The sequence below is a fragment of the Lutra lutra genome, chromosome 6, assembly GCF_902655055.1.
Source record: "Lutra lutra chromosome 6, mLutLut1.2, whole genome shotgun sequence".
NCBI lineage: Eukaryota > Metazoa > Chordata > Mammalia > Carnivora > Mustelidae > Lutra > Lutra lutra.
The window spans coordinates 848,294-875,353 of NC_062283.1; the positions used below are offsets into that span (position 1 = coordinate 848,294).

The following is a 27,060-nucleotide window of genomic DNA, read 5'->3' on the forward strand; positions in this document are numbered from 1 at the left end:
TGCCTGCCTCTCTACCTACTTGTGATCTCTGTCTGTCAAATAAATAAATAAAATCTTTAAAAAAATAAAAAAAAAATAAAATCTCTAAGTCCCATTTCTTTTTCTTCAAGACCAAGTTGACTGTTCTTGGTCAAGACTGTATGTGTCCATGCACGGGAAGACTCAGTGTTATAAATATATCAGTTCTTCCCAGAATTGATCAATAGCTTCATTGCAACCTGAGTAAAAATTCCCCAGAGCGCATTTTTGTGGACAATGACAAACTGACGCTAAAATTTCCTAGCCAAGACCTACAAAAGGCAACATTTTATCCTTCTATGAGTAAACTTTGGCTAATATTTGTACCTTCAGGCTAAGAAAGGATTTCTCAAGACATCAGAAAAGGTTAATTTTAAAGAAAATTTTCTGATAAATACAGCTAGATTAAAATGAATTTCTTTAATCAAATTCGCCACAAAAAAAAGGGAAAATACAATTTTCTCATGACTTAAGATATTTTGAACACACACACTTGGCAAATAATTTTTATCTAAAATATTTTAGTTTGGGGGCGCCTGGCTGGCTCAGTTGATTACATGGCCCTGGATTTCACCTCAGGTCATGATCTTGGGGTTGGGAGAGCCACTCCTGCATCAGCCATTGAGCTGAGCACAGAGTCTGCTTAAGATTCTCTCTCTCCCTCTGCCTCTGCCCCTCCCTCCCCCCTTCACAGTCTCTCAAAAATAAGTAAATAAATATTTTAGGTTGAGTCTCATGAATCGCTGTATCTAAAGGTTGAATCGTGACAGTTTAATATGATTTGACCTTATATAAAAATTCCTTTAGGGGCACCTGGGTGGCTCAGTGGGTTAAGCCTCTGCCTTCAGCTCAGGTCATGGTCTCAGGGTCCTGGGATCAAGTCCCACATCGGGCTCTCTGCTCAGCAGGGAGCCTGCTTCCCCCCACCCTACCCCACCCCACCCCGTCCCCTCCCTGCCTGCCTCTCTGCCTACTTGTGATCTCTGTTTGTCAAATAAATAAATAAAATCTTCCAAAAAAAAAATTCCTTTAAATCAATAACCAAAAGACAACCCCCAAAAAGTCAGAAAGTGTGAATAAGTACTTCACAGAAAATTTAAAAACAGCAATGACTAAACAGAAAGGAGTCCAGCGTCCATAATAAGGAACTCGGCACAGTGACAGCGTGAGACTCCTGCTAGACTGAGAAAGACGAAAACAACAGGCCTCGCCAAGTGTTGGCCTGGACATGAAGTTGCCGTATGTTTGGCTGAGGCTGTGAACTCGTGCAGCCGCTTTGGCAGGCGAGAATTCTACCACTGAACCACCAATGCAGTGCAGCCGCTTTGGAAAACGAACGGATGCTGTCGAGTAAACCCGACCTGTCCCCTACCACCTTACAGATCCATCCCTCGGGACACGGCCCGAGACACGCTCGCGCGCTCGCACTCACAGCCAGTACAAGGGCTTCCACGGAGCTGTCGCTCATCATTGCAAAACCCAGCAACAACCCAGATGTTCAGCAACACTAACTAGAAAAACATATTTTGCCATATTGAAACAATGGATGCCTTACGGAAACAAACGTGAACGACCTAATCGCGTTATCCACACTGAAATGTGAGTCGAGAGTGGACAGTTCGAATGGGAAGAGCAAGGCCCGGGAGACAACATACAGTTTGGTGCCGTTTGTATGAAGTTCAGAAGCGAGGAAAACAAAGTCATACACTGACTGGAGAGCTACTCATAAGTGCATTATTTGTGTATGTAAAGGAACGATAAACACAGAATTTATCATGGGGTTACCTGTGAAAAGGAGTCACAGTGATGGGATAGGAGAGAGGCACATAAGTTGATGCTAATGTCTTAGTAATATTCTAGCCCAGACCTGGCCAATAGAAACGTAATGCCAGCCACAAACATAATTTAAAAGGTCATCATTAAAAGAATGAAAAGAAATTAATTTTAGTAGTGTATTTCAAAGTGTCCCACTATGTTTGAACTATCATTTCAATATACAGTCAAAAACATATTAATGAAGTATTGTATTTTTTGCTGTATTCTACATTTACAGCTACGTTTTCATTAGAAATACTATATTTAGGTCTGTACTTGGATTTCATAAAGCTTACAGTTGAAAAAATAAATTCACAAATCAAGTTGTCCCAAACATACTAAGAAGTTTTCTGATAGGCTGCTGGGGGGTGGAGGGAGGGCTGGAGTGGCTGGGGGATGGACACTGGGAAGGGTGTGTGCTATGGTGAGCGCTGTGAATTGTGTAAGACTGATGATTCACAGATCTGTACCCCTGAAGCAAATAATATATTATATGTTACCAAAAAAATAAATAAAAAGGGAAGTTTTGCAGTAACAGAATGCAGAATGTTCTTTTTAAATTTAAATTTTAAATAGAATTAAAAATTCACTTCCTCACTCACGTGAGCCACGTTTGAAGTGCCAACTCACCACCTGGAGCTTGTGGGTGCCGTACTGGACAGCGCAGCTCTACATTTTGAGTGATCTGTTCAAAAGTGCTCGTTTTGATATTGTGCTTCAAAATGTTTACACTTGCATATCTTCTCAAATATATAAAATAAAAGGGAAACAAAAAAAATCTAGAGAAGGAATCCCATTTAGCAGAAGTTCCAAAACAATGAAATGAACAAAAGACACAGGAAATTATCTAATCGTGTAAGAAAATCCGTTCCTACAGGGAAAGGCCTGCCAAGCACATGGTTCGATGAATGGCAAAACATCTGCACAAGATACTGTGGATAAAAGAAAGACGTCAGAGATTTCAGGCAGGAAAAAGAAAAGTCAAAGATAAAGGACAAGAAAATAAATTACCATTGGAATAATCAAGAAGAGCACCTGAAGATGACAGACAGCAGAGTAATGCCTTCAAAATCCTAAGGGAGAGGCGCCTGGGTGGCTCACTGGGTTAAGCCTCTTCCTTCAGCTTGGGTCATGATCTCAGGGTCCTGGGATTGAGCCTGCATCAGGCTCTCTGCTCAGCAGGGAGCCTGCTTCCCCCTCTCTCTCTGCCTGCCTCTCTGCCTACTTGTGATCTCTCTGTCAAATAACTAAATAAATTTTTTTTTAAAAAATCCTAAGGGAGGGACACCTGGGTGGCTCAGTTGGTTAAGCAGCTGCCTTCGGCTCAGGTCATGGTCCCGGCGTCCTGGGATCGAGTCCCGCATCGAGCTCCTTGCTCGTCGGGGAGCCTGCTTCTCCCTCTGCCTCTGCCTGCCATTCTGTCTGCCCGTGCTCGCTCTCTCTCCCTCTCTCTCTGACAAATAAATAAATTAAAAAAAAAAAATCTTAAAAAAAAAAATCCTAAGGGAAACAATTTTAACTTAGATTTCTATAATCAAATGATTAATCAATTATTAGGTAAAATAAAGATATTTTAAAGACATGAAAGGTCTCAAAAATTTTATCTCACATGTTTTTATCTTATCATAAACTCCACTCAAGCAAATCAGTGAAATCAAGAATTTTAAAAAAGAGAGATGGGACCCAAGAAGCAGACTTTACAGCAAAAGGAAGGAGGTGTCAAAGGCAAACCCCCAGTTCTGTGCAGTGGATCCGGACGAACATGATGGAGAAGCAGTCTGGGAGGAAGATCTCCAGGGAAAAATAACACCCGATGCACTGACCAGAAAGAAAAGAGCATTTAGGAGTTTCACTGTTATTTTGAAGAATTAGGGAATAATATCAAGACTGACAGGAAACTAATCAAGTGACAAGATAAGGCAACCAGTAAATCCAATGTGCTCAAATTTTACAAAATGGAAAATATCAGGTAGTTCATCCGTATCAACATAATTTCAGACATGTCTCAGCATGAGAAAATGCATTGTACCGGGAGGAGAGAAGATGGAAATCAGTTGTGGGATAATGAGCACCAGAGGGCAACTCTCAAATTTCAAAGTGGAAAGCAAGGACAAGTGACTAAAAGAGCAAATAAGGAAATAACAATAGGAGTATGATTTTTTGGCTTTATGCAGTCTCCTATGCTGCCTCCCTTCCCAGCAGTGTAATTCCTAAATTCCAGTTGTAACTTACACGTAACTGGTAACAATTTAAACACCTTTCCTTTTCTCTGCCTGTTGACAACATGTGTCTATCAAGAACTGTGAATATTCTGATATTTCACTGTATTTCTAAGGTAACTAATTAACCTGTCAGTTTCAAGGTGGCTCGTGGAACACAAGAGACTGCTGGGTCAGAGATGGAAGGCAAAAATTTACCTTACCATCTCAGGATTTTCATTGGGGCCTGACATGGGACATGGACAAGAGAAAACCATACAAACTTACTTCATGAAAGTTTTACATGACAAGTGAACCCTCAGAAGGAAACGAATATCCAGAAAAGTGGCAAAACTGAACTGCTTTTACATTAGGTTGAACAAAGGAGAGGCAATGGTGGACAAGTAAAACAGATGAGGAGGCTACAGGAAGAATTATTTTAACAAGATCGATACAGAATCCTTCCAGCTTTGACCTCCTACCCTGGATGTTAAGAAAATTACTTTCAGGGGCGCTTGGGTGGCTCAGTGGGTTAAAGCCTCTGCCTTCAGCTCGGGTCATGATCCCAGGGTCCTGGGATGGAGCCCTGCATGGGGCTCTCTGCTCAGCGGGAAGCCTGCTTCCCTTCCTCTCTCTCTGCCTACTTGTGATGTCTGTCAAATAAATAAATAAAAATCTTTAAAAAGAAATTTCTTTCATCTTGGTACATAAGGAGGACATCTTCCACATAAGGGTTTTATCTCCTGCTTTCCAGAAGAAAAAGGAGAGGGTCAGAGCACCCTTCTTGCACCTGTATTGTTAAGTGCCTTTAGCTCGAAATAATTCTTATGCCAAAGTCACATATTCCGCCACCCTTCAGAGATAAAGGACATTTTATTCTCAGGTAAGAGCAGGAGCCACATTATCAGCCTCCCTGCAGATGCCTCACAAGCACCCATTCCCACAAGGTGGCTCCGATGGGTCAGACGGATGCTGCACATGGAAGGGGCAGTGTCGCAGGACAGGAAGCCTAGGCACAGGGAGCTCAGAACCCCAGTCCTTCGCACCAGACGTGACACCATGTCTGTCTTCCAAGGCTGTTCTTTATATGCATATCTTTGGAAGACAGTCCAGGACAAAGGACAGTTACAGACTCTGTGGAATAATAAGAAAGATGTATTTGGTCTTTGTCCCCAGTTGCTGACATAGCTTCTACGTCTCTTGGAATTTCCTGCATGCCAGCAGCGTCTTTTATTCTAACAAGGCCATGCAGGGTAGATTCCTAGACACTTTCAGAACGAGTCTAGTAGCTGAAAGACCAAGCCATAGTTAGAAGCCTAGAACCTCCAGCCACCACCTCCTTCCCCAACCTTCCCAGGAGGGGAGAGGGGCTGGGGATTACAACCTGTCATGCCTACACGATAAAACTGTCCATTAAAAAAAATAATAATAATAACCTAAGTGACAGAATTAGGAGAGCCTCAGAAATGTTGAAGGCATGGTGGTGCTGGGAAGGCGGCCCAGCTATGGTGGGCACGGAAGCTCTGGAACCCCCAACCCCCGCCTAGCTTGCCCTGGGCCTCTTATCCAATGCGAGGAGGGGGTCTTTGGAACCCCAGATTTGTAGCTGTTCAGTCAGAAGTAAGGGAAATCTGGGACTTGTAAATGCCATCTAACGTGGACTGCAGTTGGGGTGTCCAGCTGGTTCAGTCCTACAGCCTGTGCCTCTTCATCCTGGGTTATAAGTTTGAGCCCCACCTTGGATGTAGAGATTACTTAAGAAGTAAAAATATTTAAAATAAATAAAGTGGCGTACAGTCTTGTGTGATTTGTTGGTGTCTGCAGAGAATCAGAGAATTGGTTTTGGTGAGTGAAATGATAAGGATCCCCACCACGCACGCAGAAACGGACTCGGTGGAGACCTGCCGGCCATCCCACCAGTAGTAACTGATGAGAGAGCAGGAAGCTGGCTGAGGACAAAGCAAGAGCTGGTACCTTGCACCCCCTCTCCACCCGCTCCCCTCAGTAATATGTGTGACATTCCTCAGGCACCCCTGGCTGCCCTAAAAGAAAAACAAATAGTTAACTTGCAGAGATCACAATCCTGCAAGGCAGGAGTCTCCCTTGGTTTACAAATGTCCTTGAAATTTACAACAAAGAAGTTACCTTATCAATAGCCCAATTTCCAGAGGCACATAACTCAGTTCCTCAAGCCCTAACATCACCCTCCCCTCCATAAACAAAACTGAAGGAGGCTGAGGTAGAAGGAAAAGTAAATAAAGTTAAATTTCTTCTAAACCTAAATCTCACTAACAAGGACGCTTGATAGCAGGATTGTGACATTCCACCAGGAGACTCCCAATTGTCTTCATGTTAGTGCCTCATTAGAGGGAAAGCGGCCTTGGCTTGATAGTAACCAGGCCTTCAATATCCTGACAGTCTTCTTTACCCCATAGCCCTTCTGAACACCCCTTTGTTCTCACCCACCCAACTTCTGTGTATATAATCAGCCACTCCTCACATCCCCGGGGCAGCATCTCCGTCTGCCCACGGGTCCTGTCCCCGTGCTCTAATAAACCACCATTTTGCACCAAAGATGTCTCAAGAATTCCTTCTTGGTCATTGGCTCCGGACCTCACCCCACCGAACCTTACCTAGGTTCTAGAACTTCATCAGTAACCACGTGGAACACGGGGCGCGGCCTTCTAGCCAGCATGCAGCCTGTGCTCTTCTCGAACTTCTCCATCCTCTTAAATCTGGAGCTTCGAAGTCCACACACAGAATGATCTTTTTTGGCAGAAATTATACCGTATTTGCACAATGACTTACCTAATGCTTGTGAACCCCACTGGACTCTGAGCTTCATGGTGAGGGCAGGGTACTCCGAGCTCTCCTGCTCCATACCCCCTCCCTATCCCCTCCCAACCCCCTCCCTACCCCCTCCCAACCCCCTCCCTACCCCCTCCTAACCCCCTCCCTACCCCCTCCCAACCCCCTCCCTACGCCTAACTGTAACGCTGGAGCTGGTAGGAGGGAGAGAGGGAGGCCAGGGAAGGCTTCCAGGAGGAAACAGCCTCCAAGCTAAGGACTAGAAAATGAGAAAGAGACGCCATGGGTGCATAAGGTCTGCTCAGGGCAGGGAGCCCCAAACCGACGGTCGCAGAGACGCGGCACGCAGGTGAGTGGAAGCAGAAAAGCAGCAGAGGGCGAGAGAACCGGCGCTGGAGTGCACCCGACGCTGGGGTGCCCCTGAGGCTGGGAGCGGCCCCCGACGCTAGAGAGCACCGGGGGTGGGGGCACCCCGAGCTCGAGGGCACCTGGCGCTGGGAGTTGGGGGGGTACCCGAGGCCGGACGACACCCGAGACTGGGGGGACCCGGCGCAGGGGGGGACCCGAGGCCGGACGACACCCGAGGCTGGACCGCACCGGGCGCTGGGGGGGGGGGGGGGGTCCGCGGTCGTGGGCCCATCACCGGCGCTTTCCCATCTGCAAGTGAGGCCGCGGCTGCAGGAAGATGAGCGACGTCGCGGGCGCGGGCGGCTCGGTCCGAGCGCGGAGAGGATGGCCGCCACCCGAAGTACAGGACCTCGTGCACGAAAGCACTTCTGGGCCGTGGGACTGCGTCCCCGCCGCCCCTGCCCCGCACTGGCCTGTCCTAGAGGCCGAACATTCCAGGGCGGCCCTCCGGCCTCTGCGCAAACAGCGGTCCCTGCAGGACAACTGACCGGAGGACGCGGCCGCCCTGGGCGCGAAGGAAAAAAGGCCTTGGCAGCGGTGGGATTCGAACCCACGCCTCCGAAGAGACTGGAGCCTTAATCCAGCGCCTTAGACCGCTCGGCCACGCTACCACTTCCGGTATGGGGCCTCCCTCTCGGCCCTCTAGAGACCGGAACAGCGCCCCGCCGGAACCCCGCTTCCGGACCCGCTGCCGGCTTCCGTCACTGCGCGCCGGGAGCCCCGCCCACCCGAGCCGCCGGGCGGCCGCGCGCAGTCCCTTCTGTCGTCACCGCGCAGGCCGTCAGCCGCGCGCGCCGCGTCTCCTTTGCGCAGGCGCGGAGCTCCCCCGGCCCGACGCCGGGACCGGTCGCGGATGTCCGGACGCGGGCAGGCGCGGTGCGCGTTTTACGTCAAAACTAAGGTCGCGGTCGCTAGCCGCAGTCTCCGCTCGGCGCTTCACTGCCAGCAGTTCAGGGCGTGGAGCGAGCGGGCATTACGGTGAAGACCGGCCTTCCTCACAGGACCCCCGAACTGCTGGTGGGGGGCTCTGCGCGGTAACGGCTACCACAGGCCCGGGCCGCGCTCTCCTCACGGTCAGCTCCCGCAAAGCTCTCCCCGTTCGGCCTTCGCAGGCCTCCCCCTCGTCTAAAACGGCGCAGACGGCTCTGATGCCCGGAGTTGCTCCCGCGCAGCCTGGAGGGCCCGGGGGCTCCGCCCACTTCCGACCCCCGCAGAGTCCCCGGGCCACGGCGGTGTCAGGGTTGGGTCACGGGGCTTTCCTGGAGTGCCGTCTTCGGGAGACGTGCACAGACCCAGATGGGACCAGACAGCCTGGCGTAGGGAGCCAGAGACGCCCCTTGGAAGTGTCGGCCTGACGGGTTGCTTGCGGAGCTCCCGGCAGGCCCGTGGCGCCTGCACCGCGGTCGCAGCGTTCGTCCGCCTGAGGAGGAGGAGACTGTCCCGGGTGGCCGAACCCTGGCTTTGCACCCTGTGGATGGCGGGACTGTCTCCCACCAGGGCCAGGAACTCCCTTACTCCCAACCCAGGGCCTCTTGTTGTGTTAAGTTGTGCTTAAAAATAGACATTACCTACAATCTAGCATTTTAACCATTTGTGAGTGTAAAGTGGCGTTGGACCCGTTCACATCCTGCTCGTGACGTCCTCTCTTTCCATTCCATTTCTTAAACAACCCCGGGATCACAACTCAGAGCCCAAAGAGAGCCCCGCACACCCCTCTGTGTGGGACTGGTTCATGTTTGTCCATCTTCCACCCTCCTTTTAGTGGAGAGAAGGTGGCCTGTGAAACAGCCAGTGACTGTGGAATGAGACTGAGGATTTCCTTGGGAAGCAGGTGGGAAGGGGAGGACAGATGGATGAATACTCAATCAGGTGATCCTGTTGCTACAAAAAAAAAAAAAAACAAATAGATACATAAGTAATGTGAAAGGTCACAAAGTGATTCACCGGTGTCTCACCATCCTTAGTTGCGACACTGTAGCAATTCCCAGATGTTCTTTCCTGGGGGGAGAGAATCTTCTATCAAGAGAGCAAAAGCAACACTGTCACCCCCTTCCCGATTTCCTTGTCAAAGGAAGCCTCACTGTTACCTGTTCCACCATGTATCCCCAGGTGGGAGACTCCTTCCTCGCCTGTGGTGTCTGCTGTCCTCACCTGGGCTCTCTCTGATTCTCCTTCAATCCCTCACCCTGGCAGCAGACTCCTCTCCGATGTCGGGACTGCGTGTTCCCAGGGGTTCTGGATCTCTGAGAGCAAGATAGCCAGGCACTTGGTGACCATTTTAGGCTTAGAGACACAGAGCAAGAGTACCCTCCTGCTGGGTGTTGAGTCAGTGGTCCCTCAAGACATCAGTCCAGGAACCAGTTTTCTCTTTCTCGTGTTTGCATTCCTGCACGATGAACTCAGGGGGAAACGTACAGAACATGAGGACATAAGTTGAGAGAAAGTGACTGTATCAGCAGTCCACTCACTCATTCAGCAAGACTGAATTCAGTGCGAGCTACAGACAGTATAGTCCCGCAACTTGCCCTATATACTGAAGCTATTCTGTGCCTTTCTGCCTAACCTCTCACTGGAAAGCAGCGGTCCAGGCCTAATGGCAACTGCTTCCTGAGCGCTGCCATATTCTGTCTTCTCTGTATTTACAGCAGTCCTTTGCTTCATTTCTTTTTAAATCTCTTTTTAGGGAGTAGTCTGGATGGGACCCCTGAATGTGCTTAATGCTTTTTTTTTTCTTTTTGGTAACTCCTCCACATAAAGCTCATCAGATTAGAGACAAGGGACTCTTCTTTGTAAGCTGTATGATTTTTCTCCTTCTCTAATAAGCTGGTACTCTTTTTCCACAGAGAAAAAAATGTCCCTAATCTGTATCTTAGCACAGTGGGTCCTGGCCCTGTTTGCCCACCAGACTGCTCCTTGTGGACTTTGGTTTCCTGCATATACTCAGTGCCAAGCTAGTGTCCAGGTCCACAGTAGGCAAATTTCTTAGACAACTTAATCTTACACGTGTGTTAAAGTTACTAACTGGAGGAGAGGACTGACCAGATGACAAAGCAGTGTTCCAGCTCAGAGGTTTCGGAAATCATGAATTTTATATGGGGGGGGGGGGGGAGGCGGGGAAGGCAGGGGATGTGCAATTAACCAGAAGACTGCGGCTTCGTTTAATACGGTCAAGTACAAATCACGTCCCCGTCTGCTGGTGAAGCGCGATGAGAGGCACCACAGTGTTCGTGTGGCGGGTTGCAGAGGTCAGACGTGCTTGGAACTTTTACGAGAAATGAGAAGGAAATAAGCACTACAATGTGACCCCTGCTTAGACGGACCGAGTCTCAAAGACTCGGGCCAGGGCGCTCGGCCGGGACCTAGGCAGCACAGAGACCCAGAGCCTGGACAGAGTCGGCTGGTGACAATCTGCGTTAGCGGGTGCGCGGTCCGGAATGCTGGGGCCGCGCGCGCCAGCGTCCGGGGGGTCCTCCGGCAGTTCCCCGCCCCGGACCCCTGATCCGACAGCTACAGCCACCGGCAGACGGGACTGGGCTGGGACCCGGCGGGACTGGGACCGGGGTGGGGGCGGGGGGTGCTGCGGGGCGACCCCGCGCGCACTTGCTGCCGCCGCCACGTGACTTCCCGGCTCCGCCTCTCCTAACCGTCCTGTGGGTGCTCGCCAGGTGAGGAACGATCCTGCGGGCGGCCGTTTCGGTCCGAAATTCGGGGGTGGGGGACATCAACCTATCTGAGATGGCCCGACAGGCCGCCTCGCGGACCACGTGGGGGGTGGGGCGTGCTCTGTAACTCCGTTGCCTGTCGTTTACACTTGGAATATCAATACTGCTGGAGAATTTCTAAGCAAAAGGCACCTCGTGTGAAAATGAGGAGTTAACTCTTCCAGAATTCAAGGCCGAGTCTTTACAGGATACTCCGCACCGGCCTGGCGGCGAAAAGACCCGGCGCGGGCGCGGGGAGAAAAATAAAAAAGACCATTCCCTGACCGGGAATCGAACCCGGGCCGCGGCGGTGAGAGCGCCGAATCCTAACCACTAGACCACCAGGGAGGTTGAAGAGGGGTTGTCTGAAGCGGCCTATGGGCTGGACGCACCTGGCCCGCCCTCCAGCGCCTCCAAGCGCCGGTTGGGCTGCACCTCCCGCGCTGCCCCGCGCGGGAGGACCGGCGGCGGTGACAGGCCCCTGAGCGGTCCTCAGGGCGCGGAGGCGGGCGGTCCTCCGGTTCGTCGTGGGCCGCACGCGTCCCAAGGCGGAAAGGCTGCCCGACTGACCCTGGGCTCCCTCCGAGTGCTTGTCGCGCCGCGTGTCAGGCGAGCACAGATCGTACCGCGCGTGGAATGACTCCGGCGACCAAGTCATCTGCGTTATTGGGAAGCTGGGGGCGGGGCCGAAATAGCTCAGTTGGGAGAGCGTTAGACTGAAGATCTAAAGGTCCCTGGTTCGATCCCGGGTTTCGGCAGGAAGAGGTCGTCTTTTGGAGCCTGGAACCGTGAAAATACCGAATCTGCCTACAAATTTGAAAATATTCGTTGACCCGAGAAAACGCGCGGCCTTTTTCCCAAACAGAGAAGGCACGGGAAGACTGTGCGGTTCGAGGGTGGCCCCGGGGCGGGGCCGCGGCAGCACCGTGCGGGAGGCCGCGAGCGCGGGGGATGCCCCTTTCCGTGCCCACCGACGCGCAGCATCTCGGGCCCCGGCCTCCGGCCTCGCCCGCCAGCCCTGGGCTCCTCCGCGCGGACCCGCCGGTCTCGCTCGGACGGAGCTTTCCCAGCCGCCGGGAGCCGCACGGTCGTTCCGACCCCACCCCCGTCCCCCAGTCCCCCGCGCGCCGGACCGGTGCTCGGAAGAGCCGGGGCGAGGAAGGTCGCCGTGAGGGACGCCGCTCCCCACGTGCCTTCAGCAAGCGGGTGCTGAGTAGGAGGACCCCCGCAGCTCTGACGCGCGACAGAGGCCCGCCAGGGGGACAGCAGGGCGGGGCCCGGGCAGCGGAGCCATCGGAGCTGAACCCCGCGGGCCGGCTGCAGGGCGGCGGGAGGGGAGGGACAGGACACTGCCCCGGCCTTCCTCCTCCCCCTCCTCCTCATTCTCTGGCTCTGCGCACACCCCAGTCTCGCCTTCTTTCTACTCGAAGGAGCAGTGCTCCCTCTTTCCAGGAGTCAATAGTGCTCCCTCTTTCCAGGACGCCCTCCCCGTTGTTCCGCCCTGCCTGTGATCGCTCTCCCTTCGCTGCCTGCCTTCAGAGTCCGGAACGTCTAACTGTCCCTCTTCAGATGGCAGAGACAGACCACAAGCCCTCCTGTCCTGCCGTCATGACTCTTGCCCAGATGCGCCTTCCACCCACCACCAAGCTTGTTGCAGGAAGAACTTTTGTCTCCGCTCCTTTCCTTCCTGGGTTGCTCATCCACTGAGGTGTGGCTTCCAGTCCCAGGAGAATAGGACCCTCCACTTCCCAGCCTTCAAATGCCGTGATTCTTGGTGGTCCTAAAGTTAATTGTGTGCAGGCTGCAAAGGACAGACAACTCTTCCCTCCTGGAGCAGTTCCTGTGCTTCTCCCGCACCTCCTGCCACTCTTCTCTGTGCTCTGGCCCTCTGTCTCTGACTGTCCTCTCCCCTCTTGTATGGACACTTTAGAAGTGGCTCCTTTTCAGCTCCCGAACTCCATCTTCTTTGAATTAAATCTTTGTTAGACAACTGTAGATTCACATGCAGTTATAAATAATACAGAGATTCCAACTAGGCCCCTTTACCTCGGGGTCCCCAGTGGTGACATCCTGCCAAACGTCAGAGCACCAGCACTTCCAGGATACCGATTCTGATAAAGTCAAGGTACAAAACCCATCCTTCACCACCATCACGGATCCCCAGTTTGACCTTTCCTAGCCACATCCACTTTGCTCCTGCCCCTCTCCCCCATGTGGCAACCCCTGATCTGCTTTCCATGTCCATAGCTTGGCAGTTTCAAGAGTGGGGTGTAAATAGATTCGCCCAGAATGTCACCTGTTGAGATGTGGAGGTGGGCTTTGGCTCTCACTGTAGTTCTCTGGGGGTCCGCCTAGGTTTTCCAGGGCAAGCGTCCCTTCCTTCCTCTTGATGAGTCCTGTTCCGTGCTATGCATTTACCACTGTGAACATCCTCCCACTGAGAGACACCGGGGTCGTTTCCAGAGTTTTACTATTGTGAATAAAGCTGTTGTAGACCACTGTGTACAGGGTTTTCTTGTTTTGTTTTGTTTTTGTAAATACCAGCCTTCATTTCTTTCTCTGGAATAAATAGTCAGGAGTGCGACTGCTGGGAGGTATGGTACTTGGATGTTAGCTTTTTAAAGAAACTGCCCAGCTGCTTTCCAGAGAGCCTGCATGGCTTCAGACTCCCAGCCGCAGCTGTTTCAGCCACTCTGATAGGTAGACAATGGCATGTCCTTGTGCTTGTGATTTGCCTTTCCCTAGTGGCTAATGATGTTGAAACCTTTCTCAGCTGCCTATTTGCCATCTCTGTATCTTCTTTGGTGAGATCTCCCTTCAGATCTTTTGTCCAATCCAATAAGAACATTCATATCCAGGTTTTTGTGTGAGAAGTCCCTGAAAAAACTTTAAGTTCAGACCCATTACAAATCTGTCCTGGATTATACAGTCCTCACACAATGCAATTCCTCCACAGCAGTATTTACAAAATGTGATACAGTCTTACTGTTTTGGGAAAGGCCCAGGGCAGAATGCAGAAATCCCCAGGATAGTAGGTGAGTAAGAAGAGTTTCTTCCAGTCCCAACCGACTACACCGCCTTTCCCCGCGGGCAAAACCTAAAGGCCAAACATAGGATAGTGTTTAAAAAAAAAAACAAACAGGCCCCAAGTGGAGTCACTTCTGCTAAGCCCATGTCACCAAACCAAGACTTAAGGACAGTTTTGGCTCTCCCAGAAATGGAATCTTAAACCAATCAGTTGAGAATCTCCTGATGGGCACTAGTGAGGTAGCCTGCCTGAGGGATACCCGCCCACCCCCCACAGAAGTCAGCCTTCCCAGAGGAGAAGGGGCCAGCAGGTCTTAATTGGTGGATGACCTCACCTTCTTTCGTGAGGCTGGAGAAGGCCCATGCGACAGATTATCTCTTTGGTACAAATCAGAAAATTCCACACCGACCTGTTAAGACTTTCATTTCTGGGGGAGGTGGACACTGTAGTCAGGTTAGGTATTAAGCCCAGGTTAGGTGATTTGCCCTAAATGACACCATCTGGAGCCTGGAGTTTTCATTTTTAACAATGATAAATATATATTCAGTCTTTGTGGTGTTCCTGGTGCAGAGCTCCGACAGTCCTTGGAATTTCCTCGGTGAGGAGAGCCACAGAGGTGCCTTTGTTATGTTAATGGATGACTTTGGAAAGCTCTAGGTCCTCTGTGGAAGGACACTGGTTGCCAGGGAAACCAACCTTGAAAATCACTAGTTACTGGTTCAACTAGACCCAAGGAGAGAGTCAAGGGTGCACGGGCTGAGAGAAAGGAGACCTACGTTGTGTAATAGCCCAGGAGACTAACCCGATGGTCACACCCTGTGGCCCAGTCCCAGTGGATCTGAGCTCACCTAATGGAATGTCACTGAATTGACCCTGTGACAGTTCTGCTGGACAAGACAGTTAGTGAGGCTCTAACAGGAGGCCAGCAAAGAGGAGGCCACGACCCACTGTGGGGAAGGTCAGAGGCCAGCACTGGTCCTGGCAGCACTCCAAAACAAAGCAGCAAGAAACTGGATTAACCCAGACAGGCCCAGGATGGCTGACGAAGTAAAGTAGGCCACAGTTCCCATCTCCCTTGATTGTGCTACATTAACATACTAAAATCTCCTCCCTAGGGTGCCAGGACTAGAAACCCCTAACCAAACAGCGGTGGGGGCAGTAACCAGAAGAAAAGCATGTGAGCTTGTTTTCAAGAAATCCGTCGTCTCAGGTAATGACTATTCTGCCCCCTCGTGAACAGCTGTTCGTGAAAGAAAGCAGCCCAAACCCCAGGGAGGGCAGCTCTCTGTCCCATGAGCTGCCTGCTCTCAGGTCTGCAGACAATAAACCTTCTTGCCAGGGTGCCTGGGGGGCTCAGTCCTTAAGCATCTGCCTTCGGCTCAGGTCATGATCCCAGGGGCCTGGAATCAAGTCCTGCTTCAGGCTCTCTGCTCTGCGGGGAGCCTGCTTCTCCCTGGTGTCCCCCCTGCTTGGGCTCTCTCTGTCCCTCAGGCAACAGTTCCAGGCTGACTCATAAGGACTCTCGAAGCTTCTAACCCGGTGTCTTGGAAAGCTCCCTCCAGGACAGCTCCCTCGGAGAGCGCAGTGACCGGACTGCGAGAAAACCAAGCCCCGAGGAGAGGCCCGGGGACCCTGGGCAGCAGCCTTGGCTGAGCTCCGAGCACATCACGAGCTGATGACGAGTGTCAGCCGGTCCCGAAAGCGGGCCCTTCGGGACACCCCAACCCAATCAAGCCCGGCGGGCTGGAGTTCTTGCTGACTCCCCGGGGCCCAGCTCCGAAGCCGGCTGTGGTCTCACCGTGCTGAAATCCAGGCGATGGCGGGCTGCATCCCTCTCCAGGAAGCTTGCAGAACCCAGTTCTTTGTTTCCTGAAGGCTGGAAGCCAGTGGCCGGTCCCGGCTCGCACAGGCTGCTGGCCGCTGTGCTCGAGCCATCATTCGTGGGCCTTCCGACATCACACCTCTCTTTCTGGCTCTCTGCTTCCCCTGCCACTTTCAAGGACTCCTGTGACTAGGATCACCTCCATGTCTCAGTCCTTAACCTTCCCGTTTGCAGAGTCCCTTTGGCCCGTGCCATTCACGGGTCCCAGCAATTCGTGGGTGTCTGCGGGGGGCATCACCCTGCCCACCGCAAGCCACTCTGCTTTGGAACTCTTCGTTACATTGTGGTAGATCGTCAGAATACCTGTGAGCTCTACCCTGACAAGGCTCAAGACTTAGGGCTTGACCTCAGAGCCTCTCGGAGCCAGAGAAGTGTCCCTCTGAACATGGAGGTCAGCGGAGCCGGTATTATCACGCCAGCATGTGCAAGGGTGACCACAGCCAGCATGCAGAGAGCCTTTATGCAAATCATGCAATAATGACCCACTTTGACGGATGAATTCCAGAAAGGCAGCCCTCGGGCCTGATGAAGTTCCAGAAGGGGGAAGGAAGGCTGCCTCTCTTCAAAGACTCACGGCTTAGCTCTCAGGGCTCAGGCCGACCTCAGCCCCCATACCCCGGCCCCACCGGCGTCTTGCAGGACACCTCCTGGGAGAAACGGCGTGGGCCGCGCAAGAATAGAAGCCAAGAAGCCAGACTGGAGGAAAGCCCCAGGGAGGAGGCGCAGGAGGACACAAATCTGGCAGTGAGAGAAGGAAGACAGATCCAGGGAGTACAGAAGAGGGAGAATTCCCGGGACTTGTGGATTCCCGGGACTGGCAGAGTGTGGCAGGTACGACTGAGCCAGCACGCTGGCACGTGGACTCCCCAAGATCAGCACGATGGGGTCCGGAGCCGGAGGAGAGGAAGCCAGCAGAGCTGATGAGGACATGTCGCCGGGAATCAGCTCCTAAACCCACTGGAGCGTTGGCTCGGAAGGGGGATCCCAGCAGGGGAGGAGGACAGGGGAGGAGACTGAGAAGAAAAAGGAGGAGAAAAAAAAAAAGGATATGAATATGGTAACAGGAAAATATTTCAGGATAAAATCGGATAAAATCTAGGCTAGTCTTTTTGTCAAAAGGAGAGAAATCTTAACATATCCCTTAATCTGAGAACTGTGGTTTCCTCCTGCTTACAAACCAGTTTCGGTACATTTGCCCGAATGGACCCGAGCTGCCTGTACTTCTCACCCTCTCCAGGTATATGTGAAACTCGTGAGAAAAAATCCTGCCACGCTGTCTTCCTTTCCCGCTGCTGCACAGGGCACACCGTGGACTTGCCAAACCTTGTTGAGCAAACGGGGCCAGGTGTGCACACGGGGTGTGGGTTCCCTCAGCCTTTGCTGCCCATCCCACCCCATACCCCCCTAGGCTTTTCATTTCTAAAGATTATTTCCTTTCCCTTCCTGCCCTGATGTATCTCAAACTTTTCTACTAGGATCCATAATTAGAAATACCATTCACGTCACAACCCTCACTTACTTGTAATGACGCCGACATTTTGGACTCAATTCTCCTTCACCTAAATGAAATGAAATTCTAGTTCTGATCCATTGACATGATTTCCTGACACACAAAGGCAACATAACCTGCGATTTGGTGAAAAACACACAACCTTTGACCTTACACTTATTTTAAATTTCCAGTAGCAGCCCAAGATGCGCATTTCAATTGTACCTTATACTGACCACTTCTGGTCTTTTTAGCTCTTTTTCTCTTGCCCACTGGCAAATGATGTAATGCATCTCCTTCCTCCTCAGCTCTTTACCTCCTTCCTTATGCAACCGCGATCTCATGGGCCATCGCCAGCATTACTAACTTGGATAGCCTTCGTGTCCTTTGTCCCACTCCCAACAACTGGTCAAATCAAACACTCCACCACTTTCTCCAAAATCTCCATGTCCTCATGGGTAGAGAATCCCTCTAACAGTGCTCCTCTCTTTAGCCCATATCTCCTCTCTTTGAACCAGACTTCAGCCTCCACTCCACAAACCCAGCCAAGTCCAAGCAGACTCCATCTTGAGAAACCCGGTGGCCGATTCTTGGTCTTTGGTTTGCTCTGCTTCTCAGGAGCATCCGGCCCAGTCTGTATTTCCTCTTTATGCAAATGCATTCTTCACTTGGTTCTGGAACACCCCACCCTCTGTTTTCTTTCTACTTCATTGTAGTTCCTCCTTTATTTCCTCCTCTTCCCAACCTCTACATTTTGGAGTTCTCCAGGGCTCTGACCTCAGTTCTCGTCTATTCTGTATGTGCACCCTCGGCCTGCCCGAGCTCACTGATCACGTGACTGTGGGTACCGTCTACACCCTGATGATTCCCACAACTTACGCCTCCAACCCCATTTCCCACTGAGCACAGCCGTGGATGGGACTGCCATCTCCACTGAAGGGCCAAAAGGCACGAACGTGCTCACAGAGGCCTTGATCTCCTCCCCAGCCTGCAGACCTGCTTCTTCTCCAGTTCTCCTCATCTTGATAAAAGCACAGCAGGAATTTGAACTTGCGAATAAAACCTGGATTTAAATAAGTTATACTTTTAGTAAAGAAATGAAGAAAGTCCTGTTTCATTTGGCTGCTTGGTTGTCCTTTCCTGGGACCCTTGTTTTTTCTTTCTTTCTTTTTTTTTTTAAAGATTTTATTTATTTATTTGACAGAGATCACAAGTAGATGGAGAGGAAGGCAGAGAGAGAGAGGGAAGCAGGCTTCTTGCTGAGCAGAGAGCCCGATGTGGGACTCAATCCCAGGACCCTGAGATCATGACCTGAGCCGAAGGCAGCGGCTCAACCCACTGAGCCACCCAGGCGCCCCTGTTTTTTCTTTCTGAAGCAATCTTATTTCCACCAAAAAATGAGTCTTTCGTGTGTGTGTGTGTAAGCCTTTGTCACCATTTACATCACATACCATTAAACAACGTTGGAGAAAGAGCATACACATTTCTGTTTTACTGTGGTCTTTTTCACAACCCTCATTCTCCAAGTGTTCCCAAATTCAAGAAAGACATTCTTTTTATCTCGTACTTTGGAAGTAAAGATTCTACAGAAGGCCAATGTTTTAACCTTTTTCCTACAGCCCACAACAATGATAGTCATCATTGAGACACACACTTAAGAAGGCTATTTCCTTCCATTTCTATAAAGTCAGAAATCTCACTAGTGTATATGCACATTTTGAAGAAAGTAAACAGTGACCATAAAGCTGCATAAACCATGACAGCCTCAATCATGAGTCAACAAACCACATTTCTTTTTAGCAGTGCTGCCTATAAGATGCATGGGACATTCACCAGATAGTATCTTCTCATTTTCTTTGGTAAAAAGTTTATTGGCTAAATGGAATTTGGAGCAAGTTCCCATTTGTATTTTAACAAGATACCAAAAATCATTTGTTTTATGTGTCTGATAGTTTCATTAAGTATACACACTGATCAGGAAGAAGGTTTTCCGTGCTCTGCACCAATAAAAGTAGGTCTGAGCTGGGGGATTTTGTGCTGCTGCTGCTGTATTTTGACACATGACTCAAGTCGACATCATATTATAGAGAGCAGTCATCTGACATCATATTGTAGAGAGCAGGTCGTCTGACGTCATATTATAGAGAGCACCTCATCTGACATCTTATTGTAGAGAGCAGGTCATCTGCTGGAATCAGCTCCTCCCTGCAAGAGGCCAATAGGCGGTATGGAAATGCTGCGTTGTTTGTCCACACAACCTCCGAATCAGGAAATAGAACCATCAGTAAGATAATGTGTGGGTGTTTTCTAGTATTAGACCCAGCGCTATTTTCAACCAAGTGTTGGTGTCATTTGGGGAGAGAAAAAAAATCCTTGATTCAGAATGTCGTGGACTTGTAGGTTCAGTTTCCCTGTGTAAGTCCACACTTCCTTCTCCCCCAGGTCACGTCCCAAACCCTCTCTGCATACTGTGCCTTCCCCTCATCCACATCCCTCTGTATCTGGTCGTCCAACTGGCCTTGAAATAACACAGTGGCTTCGACTTTTTCGGTGACGTCTGGGTCGTGCTGGCGTTTCTGCGGCAATCGTTCTGATTTTCCCGATCTAAACCCTTAGACACTGCGGTCACGCTACTCACAGGGAAAACAACGAAACTAGCTTGGGAACGAACAAGTCGGGGGATGGCAGGTACGTAGCTCAGGGAATAACCAAGGGCCCCGTAACAGCGCTGCGCGGGGACAGCGGAAGTGCAGACTTGCCCCACACCCGAGGCCTCTGTCCCACCGCGGGTCAACCGCACTGCAATCAGAAGTCGTTAAGCTGCACGACTTGAACTCAGCACAGCGGTTCATCTCCAGGCAGAACCACACTTGGTTCTTGGCGAAGCGAAGTCACCGAGGGCCGCAGCTCCGAGCGCGCGCCCCCGCGAACCACAGACCAGGGCTCGCGGGATAGGCAGGGGGGTGGCAGCGATGGCAGATGCAGAAGCGGGATGACACAGGGCAGGTGCACTTGACAGCCCCGGGTTGGCTGGAGGGACGAGGCCGTGCAGGATGTGACACTCCTGCGCGCTGAGCTCCGAACCGAGGGGGTCTCCGGGCAGGTGGACACCCGGGGGACCCTCCTCCCGTCCCGCACCCCAGCCCGAGCGCTGGCACACCTTGACATGCGCTCCGGACGCCTCCCCCTGGGGACCGTTCACAGTCCCGCGGGTCCCCGGGCCGGACGCCTGCGGACCCTGGACTAGGGGCTGTCTCCTGAAACGGAGGGCCGCAGGCTGCAGGAGGAACTTGGCCGTGTTGTGCAAGGTGGTCGCACGCGAGCGCGTGGACTACTGGTGAGCAGGCGGTCTCCGTGCAGAACGCCCGCGGACGCGGGGCGGGTAAGTGTGCGGGTCTCCCTCACTGACATTTGGGAAACGTCCTTCTGGGGCCGGGGGCAGAGTCGTAGCTCAGAGAAAGGGGCCCAAGGCAGGAGCGCCAACGGCTACTTTCTCCTTCTGACTCAGATTTTAGAAGCTGTTGCAGCAGAACCTTTCATTTTTGAAGTGTGAGGGGAAAGAAATCTGGGACAGAACGACGTTGAAGCAACGTAAAACCCACTGTTAAATTCATGTGCTTAGGAGCCTTTCCCGCCTGCCTCCTTAGCGCAGTAGGCAGCGCGTCAGTCTCATAATCTGAAGGTCCTGAGTTCGAACCTCAGAGGGGGCAGTTCTGTTTTTGCCCTAAGTCAGGAAATGGCACCCTGGCCACTGAGCCTGACCTTCCGCTGTCGGAGGGCAAGAACCAACTTTCTTCTTCCTGGATTGGTAGATCCATACACACGGAGACTCTTTTTTCCTTCTATACCTGCAATGACTTCATCTCTTTCCAATGAACAAGCTCTTTTGTCCAAGTTCCTCTGACTTCTATCCCTTCCTGGGAGGTTATTCCTCTATTGATGCAAATTAATTTATTGGGGGGGGGGAGACAATGGACAGATAAATGAAAACCTGACACTGAATTTTCTCAGCAAGTGTTGTGGCTTCCTTTTCTTAGATGCATGCTATCTTCGTGCCCTGGCCTCCCTGTCTAATCTGGTCCTAACTGGTCTCCCATCTGTACAGCAACGGTCAGTGAGCTACAAAAACACATGTCCAAGGATTGCCAGCAGCCACCAGAGCTGAGAAGAGGCAAGGATTCTTCCCTGGAACCGTCAAAGGCAGCACAGCCCTGTCGATAGCCTGATTTGGGGCTTCTAGTCTCCAAAACTGTGAGTAAATTAATTTCTATTGCTTTAAGCCACCTAATTTGTGGCAACTGGTTAAGGCAGCCCTAGGAAATTAATACTCCATTCTGCCTCTCAGCCACCAACCCCCCACTACACTGATGCCCCTCTTTTTCTTCTTCTTAGCAATTACTACTATATGAGGTTACCTTCTCCTTTTATTTAACACCAGTATTGCCTATTACCCATCTACCTACTTAGACTGTATATTCCCTGAAAGTCATCCCTGGTCTGTCTCATCCACTCCGGTATTCCCAGTGCTGAGCTCAGCATCAGACAAAGAACACTTGTCAACTAATTCAATGAATTCATTAGAATATTAAATCTTGGGACGCCTGGGTGGCTCAGTTGGTTAAGCAGCTGCCTTCGGCTCAGGTCATGATCCCAGCGTGCTGGAATCGAGTCCCGCATCCGGCTCCTTGTTCGTCAGGGAACCTGCTTCTCCCTCTGCCCCTGCCTGCCATTCTGTCTGCCTGTGCTCACTCTCTCTCCCTCTCTCTCTCTGACAAATAAATAAATAAAATCTTTAAAAAAAAAAAAAAAGAATATTAAATCTTTTTCTTCCACATTCCTTACCACTCTCTTACTCAAGGCAACGAACATCTCAAATCTGGATTTTTGCGATAGTCCCCCAGGAGACACACCTGCTGAAATTCATCCTGCAGGCCACACCTCTCTGATTCAGTCAGTGCTGGAAGGAGAGGGTAGTACTTGGACGGCTCCTGCAAAATGTCTGGACCTGAGAACTTGAATTTCAGGGGAGCTCTCTCAACAGTTCATTCTGATGCAGACTTGAAAAGGCATATAACATGACTCATCTTAGTGTCTTCTGGACCCTCAGCCTCTGGTTCCAGAAGCCTCCATCTGCTGCAGTTTAAGAAATGCACTTAAAGATTTGGGAGAGGCCAAAGAACTGGATGGGCTATTCAAGGCAGGTGCTTAGAGAATGCTTGATCCTTGTTTAGCCATTCCAAGCCAGAATGTGAATATATTACAGCCATATCTGTGGTATATTAGCATATTCTCACCTGTGTAAAATAAACTCTCCAGTGGAAACTGAATCTGTGCGGCTGTTGAATGGACAAAGAAGTTGTGGTACACACACACACACACACACACACACACAGGAATATTATGCAACCAAGAAAAAACCAAAATCTTGCCATTTGCAACAATGTGGATGGAACTAGAGGGTATTATGCTAAGTGAAATAAGTAGATCAGAGAAAGACAACTACCATATGATCTCTCTAATATGAGGAATTTGAGAAACAAGACAGAGGATCATAGGTGAAGGGAGGGAAAAATGAAACAAGATGAAACCAGAGAGGGAGTCAAACCATAAGAGACTCTTAATCTCGGAAAACAAACTGAGGTCTGCTGGAGGGGACTGGGGGGAGGGTGGGAAGGCTGGGGTGGCTGGGTGATGGACACTGGGGAGGGTCTGTGCTATGGTGAGCGCTGTGAATTGTGTAAGACTGATGAACCACAGACCTGTACCCCTGAAGCAAATAATACATTTTATGTTAATAAAAAATGTAAAAAAATGTGCACCTGTGATAGGAGAAGTGGAAGTAATAAAATATCAATGACTATGATATCAAGCAATAATGGCTGGTACGTTCACCCCCAAAAACAGGGCCAAGCTGGTTTAAAGTTGTGTTCGCCCGTGTGGTTGGCCCCGGCAGACATGGGAATACGGAGTTCTGATCATAGCATGCTATTTTCCTAAACAAGATTACAACGCCTTTATAAGGTATTGTACAATGCAAGGTTAGATGGGAGTCTTTAGTTCTACTTAAGTTTTATACTTGTCACCCTTATGGAACTTGAATGTCCAAAAAAGCCTCCACAGCCAATCGCCCCAGGAGATTCTAGAAATGGCCAAACACATCCTGTGCAAAGAGGGTGTAGTAACTTCACTCTGGCCTAATTCATCTTAGTTAAATGAGGTCAAAGGCAAAGATTACTTGTCTCTGAGACCATGCATAGTTAGTTCTCTTCACAAAGTTTTGGGCCGTCTTTCTGTAAAGCTCCCACTTTTCCACCATTATCTTTTTTCACTTACTTATCCATTTTGTGGGCTAGAAGTACCTGACTCCACAGGTTTTCTGTTGGTTTTGCAACGTAGGAAATCTGTCCCCGTCCTGCATAAAACAAACAACCTGACAAAGGTGCAGGTAGACCTAGACACTGAGAACCAGGAGATATTCCCAAATGGGGGGCTTGAAGTCTGGTGTTCTACCAACTGAGCCACCCAAGCCTTGAAGCAAGGTTTGTTCCTTTTATGTCCTAGTGTGAAAAAAAAAGTGTTTGTCCTAAGTGCTAAAGCTTTCTTTTTATTTTTTCATTATTAACAGTCTTAACGTCTCTCTTTTTAAATTTTGTTTGTGTTCCTTTTCCTTACTCCCAACTCCATCTGTCGCACCTTTGAATAGGGCTCCAGACAACCTCTGCCCCCAAGTCACTGGGGAAAAGTAACTTACAGCCTTGTTTTAACACCATGATGGCCATGTAGTTCATTTCAATTATGCATTTATTCATACCACCAGTAAAGGCAGATTTGAGGTAGTCTTCACAACTTCACTATAATAAGATTAAAATGGAAAAAGCTAATAGACTTAAATCAGGATAAAGGGAGAACAGAGGTGGAAAATTATTTTTTAAATTGCATATTATAAATAGTGCTTCCAACACCCTCACACACAACCTCCAATAGCTCGGAGTGTAAAGGGAGGTGACCCCTTCAAGGGGGTGACAGGAGACTTCTCCCAGGAAGTGTTGTTTAAACTGAGAATTGAAGGCTTGGGATAATAAGTTGGAGAAAAGCCAGCACTCCCAGAAGAGCAGAGAGCACAGCACCTTCAGAGAGCTGAAGGCAGGCCCCAGGTGCCAGCAGGCAGAAGGCTGGGGAGAGAGCTGATGGCCGGGAGGGGGCACAGGAAGGCAGGGGCCTAGCAGGATGGACAGGTTCTGAGGTTATTGTGGCAGGTGTGTGGAGTGGGGACCTCACCCTTGCAACAATGCAAAGTCACTGGGGACTTTAAGCAGGGAGAAACGACATGATCGGAAATGATCTTGGAGAAACTATGCTGGTCTCACACACAGAATTGGCCAAGAGGTGATGGGAACACAGAGTAGGCCAGTGCGCCGAAGAAGGCCTAACGGATTTGACCCAGTGGCGGTATGGCGGGAGGACAATGGTGCAGAGCACATTCTAGGCCCAGGATTCCAACATGTGGTTCAGCTGATTGCCTTCAAATCCCCTGGCAAAGCTTTGGGAAATGTAACTGGCGGAAGCCCAGCACTGACGTCACAGCATAGAGTATACAAAGACGGATTTAAAGCTGTAAGAGAGCGGATTCAGAGGGAAGGACACAGCTTTGACTAGTGCCTGGCGTATACTCGGTTCCCTTACACTTATTCTTACTGAGTAAATGCTTGCTCCATAAGCTGCGATGTTAAGAACAAGGTATTAAATATCCATCATGTTCGCTTTTGTCTGAGCCCGGTGTTTACTTTGACTCTGAACATCGCTCTGTGTTTCTCTTTGGTGACTTAGAGTCCAATAAACAGTGCCAGGCACAGTAAAAGAGGGACAATGCGAGGAGACTGAGCAGGATAATTTTTTTCACATAGGATGTCACTGGTGATCTGGCGGTAAGCAATTTCAGAATGGTAAGAGATGACTAATGTGTAATAATAAAAATGTGTTGCTCCCCAACCTACATCCCCCCATCCCCAAACAGCCTTCTGTCCGCCCCTCCTCTCAGCGCCCCAGAGCCAGTAAGTTTCTGACCCTGGTGTTTTTGTTACAAAAACAATTGCCAAGCCTACCTGAAAGGCGTTTTGAAAATCTTCTCACCATATCAGCAATTGGTATAAGAAAGAACCGGAAGTTTGGAATATTGAACGCTTAGTGGAAAATCGCTATTTTGTAACTGAACATTACTTGGTTCTGTTGAACAACAGCAAATTGCCCTTCAGTCTTATCAAGCGATTTCCTCCAATTAAAAATTTATATATATAGTACAGTTTGGGGCGGGGAAAAAGATTAAAGAACAAAGATTCGTCAAGGTTGAAAGCAAAACGCGTGCCCCCTCTGAGGTTCGAACTCAGGACCTTCAGATTATGAGACTGACGCGCTGCCTACTGCGCTAAGGAGGCACCTGACTCCCTGCTTTGCGCAAAACATCTACCAACACCACTGTGCGACCTAGTGTTCTCCAACTCAGCAAACCAGGGTTTCAGGACAGCTCGCGCCGGTACCCAGTTTGGGGCTGGGAGCTGCGCTGGACAGGGCGGCCGGCCCCTCGCGGCCCTTCCCGCGGAGACGCGGCGGCGCGCGCACCTGAGCCCGGCTGCACCGCAGTCCCGCGCCGCCCCACCCGGGGCACTGGGACCTCCGCGGAGGCGGGACACAGGGGACAGTCCGCGGGACTCCTCGCCGGCTTCCGCTCCTCCTTCGCGGCTCCGAATGGCAGGACTCGCTCGATCCTGGGGTCGGGGAGCTCCCTTCCCGCCGACCCAGCTCATCTGCAGCCACACCCTCGCTGCAGCGCCGGTGCCCCAGCGGGTGGGGGGCTCCGCCCGCGGCGTCGGGTTCAGGACCAGCCTGGAGTCGCGAGGAGGCCGAGTGCGGCGTAGGGCGGGCCGGGGTCCCGGCGCGAGCTGGGGCTGGGAGCTGCGAGGGCACGCGAGGAGGGCCGGAGACGCGAAGAGGGCCAGGGACGCGAGGAGGGCCGGGGACGCGCGACCTTCAGGTCCGAAAAGCGCAGGCAGCGCTCGAAGGTTGGGCGGTAGCGTGGCCGAGCGGTCTAAGGCGCTGGATTAAGGCTCCAGTCTCTTCGGGGGCGTGGGTTCGAATCCCACCGCTGCCAAGACGTTTTTGACGACTTTCCGCGAAAAGGTCATTTCTCGCTTGCAGTTTGGGCAGTTACCCACAGGCTCCGAGTCCAGGCAGCGGCCTCTCTGCTACACCCTTTGTTTTCCCCGGTGCCGCAGAGCGCAGCCGTGCACACCGCCCCGAGTGCGCGGTGGGTGTTAAATCGACAAGAAGGTAGTGAGCATCTACTGCTTGTGCTACCGACGCCCCCCATCCGCGTGCTTTCGCCCCCCAGAAGGATCCGACGTGTGTCAGACCTCCATTCAATACACTCATGGAATTTAGACGCTATTCGTTAGGCACCTTCCCTGTGCCGGGGGCTTTCTTAGACCCTGCAGACATAGCAGCACTTACTAATTACTCCATAAACGCCGGACGAAGGAACAGCGGTCGGTCAGCCCGAGTCCGCCGTCCTGGGCCTGCCCGCAGCCTTTGGTTTCACGCTCTGAACCTTCCTGGTGCGGACTGGAGCCGCGGCGACTGCGCGCACCGCCTCGCCTCCGCAGCGCTCATCCCGCGGACCAGAAGCGCCCGCCCTCCGCGTCCCTGCGCGCGCGTGGGCT

General features: G+C 51.0%; 6 non-coding genes across 6 annotated transcripts; 3 read left to right on the forward strand and 3 right to left on the reverse strand.

Moving 5' to 3' along the window:
* Positions 1-7,776: 7,776 nt before the first annotated feature.
* Positions 7,777-7,858, reverse strand: TRNAL-AAG (transfer RNA leucine (anticodon AAG)). The gene has a single exon. It is a non-coding gene; the product is annotated as a tRNA-Leu (tRNA).
* Positions 7,859-11,224: 3,366 nt separating this feature from the next.
* On the reverse strand, positions 11,225-11,296 carry TRNAE-CUC (transfer RNA glutamic acid (anticodon CUC)). The gene has a single exon. It is a non-coding gene; the product is annotated as a tRNA-Glu (tRNA).
* A 337-nt stretch (positions 11,297-11,633) lies between these two features.
* On the forward strand, positions 11,634-11,706 carry TRNAF-GAA (transfer RNA phenylalanine (anticodon GAA)). Its single transcript has one exon. It is a non-coding gene; the product is annotated as a tRNA-Phe (tRNA).
* A 9,278-nt stretch (positions 11,707-20,984) lies between these two features.
* On the forward strand, positions 20,985-21,057 carry TRNAM-CAU (transfer RNA methionine (anticodon CAU)). The gene has a single exon. It is a non-coding gene; the product is annotated as a tRNA-Met (tRNA).
* Positions 21,058-25,706: 4,649 nt separating this feature from the next.
* TRNAM-CAU (transfer RNA methionine (anticodon CAU)) lies at positions 25,707-25,779 on the reverse strand. Its single transcript has one exon. It is a non-coding gene; the product is annotated as a tRNA-Met (tRNA).
* A 631-nt stretch (positions 25,780-26,410) lies between these two features.
* On the forward strand, positions 26,411-26,492 carry TRNAL-AAG (transfer RNA leucine (anticodon AAG)). Its single transcript has one exon. It is a non-coding gene; the product is annotated as a tRNA-Leu (tRNA).
* Positions 26,493-27,060: the final 568 nt, after the last annotated feature.